The 2410-nt window shown below is 33.1% G+C and overlaps 1 protein-coding gene across 1 annotated transcript in view; it reads left to right on the forward strand.

Moving 5' to 3' along the window:
• The window catches only part of PDE6D (phosphodiesterase 6D, cGMP-specific, rod, delta), a 57496-nt gene that overhangs the window by 10568 nt on the left and 44518 nt on the right, over positions 1-2410 (forward strand). The gene's annotated exons all lie outside the window — the stretch shown is intronic.

Consider the following 2410-nt stretch of genomic DNA (forward strand, 5'->3'; position numbering starts at 1 on the left):
AGAGAAAGCTTGACCTGACCTGATTAAATCCTGAAACACAAGGGGAAACAACAGCCACATAAAAAAGTTAGGGTGGAAGCAAAGGAGTGCTCATCCTCTGGTACCCTTTATTGACATCTGAGGATTAAGAGGAAAAAGGAAAGCAGGAACTTCAGGATATACTACTATCTTCAGGAAAAAATACAATTAATGTTTTAGTAAGAAACTACCTATTACCTACCTTTTATTCTGTAAGTGGTTTTTCTGAACTTTCCATTTCTGTAAGAATAGCTTATTACTACAAAAAGAAAGCACCATTATGTTCTCCCACCAACAGTGTTGACAACAGTCAATTTTCCACATAGATTATGTCAGTCTTTTTTATTTTTGCCAATTTGGACAACAAATGATATCTTATTTTAATTTGTATTTTCCTGGATCCCTAGGTCCCTGGAGAAGTAATATAGCATAGTGGTTAAGAGCTATACTGGACTGGGAATCTATACTGCCAGCATTGGAGTTCTAGACGTACACTCCTAGTTGTATGTCCCTGAGTAACTTCTTTAGCCAGTGTAAAATGGGGATAATAATAGAACCTACCTCGTGGGATTGTTGTGAGAGTAAATGAGGGTATCTAAGGCATTTAGAAAAGTACCTCATGCATAGTAAGCATTATGTCTTAGCTGTTACTGTTGTTGTCAGAGAAGTTGGAAATCTCCCCTGTTTGGCCATTTATTTTTCTTCTGTGAATTGCTTGTTAATTTTGTTTTTGACTATTTTACTATTGAGTTGTTTATTTTTCTTATTACTTTGTAAGTGTTCTTTGTATATTTTAATATCAATTCTTTGCCTGTTAGGTATGTTGCAATTATTTTTCTCTTGATATAATGCTTGTTTCCTTTTTTTGTTGAACAGAATTTTTAAATTATCATTTCAAATTTATCAATATTTTCCATCTGGCTTTTGCATTTTGTGTCTTGTTTAAGAAGACCTTCCTTATCCCAAGATTAATTAAATATCCTCCTATCTTTTCTTCTCTTTTCAATGTTTAGCTCTTTAATCCACTTGGAATGTATTTACACATTTGGTGTGTGGTAGAAATCCAACTACTTCTGTTGTTTGGATAGCCAGTTGTCCCAGTACTATTTACTAAGTATTAATAGTGTTAGTCCATCTTTTTCCCACTGTTTTGAAGTGCTGTCTTTGTCATATACTAAATTTTCATTATATCATACATAGGTTTATTTCTGAAATATTTCTGTTTCATTGATTCATTTGTTCTCCTGCCTGTACACATTTGGTTTAATTGTTACAGTTTTATAGTATGATTTGGTATAATTTACAGTCTGATTGGTCTGTCATGAACGGAATATGTGTGCTTAAAATCATAAGGTCCATGTAAGTATTTGTGTCCCTTTTATTCACACAGAACCTTGCCTGTATACCCATAATAGAAACTCAATAAGTATGAATTACATATGCATAAATCAGGTATAGTATAGTCTGAGAGAATTCAATATAAGCCTATGTATTTGCCATAAGTTATTTCAAAAATAAAATATTTCTAAGATTTTTTTCTTATATCACTTCCACCCCATCCCACGTTTTTCAGCTCATACACATTAAGAGCCTTGCATTTCTTTCTTGTTTGTTAAAAATGTAACATTTCCCAATTGTATATTAAAGTTATGAATGAAATATTACTTGGGAAAAAAACGTGATTTTTCTACACAGGTTGTGGATTTTATCACTCCCCATTTTGTTCATTCAACAAAGGTCTGTTGGGTGACTGTTATATATAGGGCACTCTGCACTTGAAGGATACAAAAATGAATGAATCACAGTCCCATCTATCCAAAGGGTTAACCATCTTTATGTCTGTTTGTAAGAGATATCTTAAAAGCAATACTTTTTTTGTTTCTTTGGGGTTTGTTTTTTTTTTTTTGAGACAGAGTCTCACTCTGTTACCCAGGCTGGAGTATAGTGGCCTCATCACAGCTCACTATAAGCTCGACTCCTTGGCTCAAGTGATCCTCCTGTCTTGGCCTCCAAGAGTACTAGGATTACAGACGTGAGCCACCGCGCCTGGCCCCTAAAAGCAATGCATTTTTAAAGATAGTATTTAATTTTTCTGTTACAAACGCCAGCCACATAGAATGACCTCTGTAAATATTTTAATATAACCTTCTCGTGTAGCTAATGTTTAGTATATTTGCTTTTATAAAAATGGAATTACAAGTATTATTTTATAACTTACTTTGTTTGCTTAATAATAAATTTACCATGTTCATAATTTCCAAAGAAAAATAGTTACTTTCACTTGCTTTCAGTGACATAGCTTTGTCACAGTACTCTTATATTAGCTTTCTAGTATAATCTGGAGTGTACTGTTGCCTATTCGAATTACTTTTCATCAACATAAATATATAAT

The sequence above is a fragment of the Propithecus coquereli genome, unplaced genomic scaffold (genome assembly GCF_000956105.1).
Source record: "Propithecus coquereli isolate 6110/MARCELLA unplaced genomic scaffold, Pcoq_1.0 Scaffold383, whole genome shotgun sequence".
Classification (NCBI taxonomy): domain Eukaryota; kingdom Metazoa; phylum Chordata; class Mammalia; order Primates; family Indriidae; genus Propithecus; species Propithecus coquereli.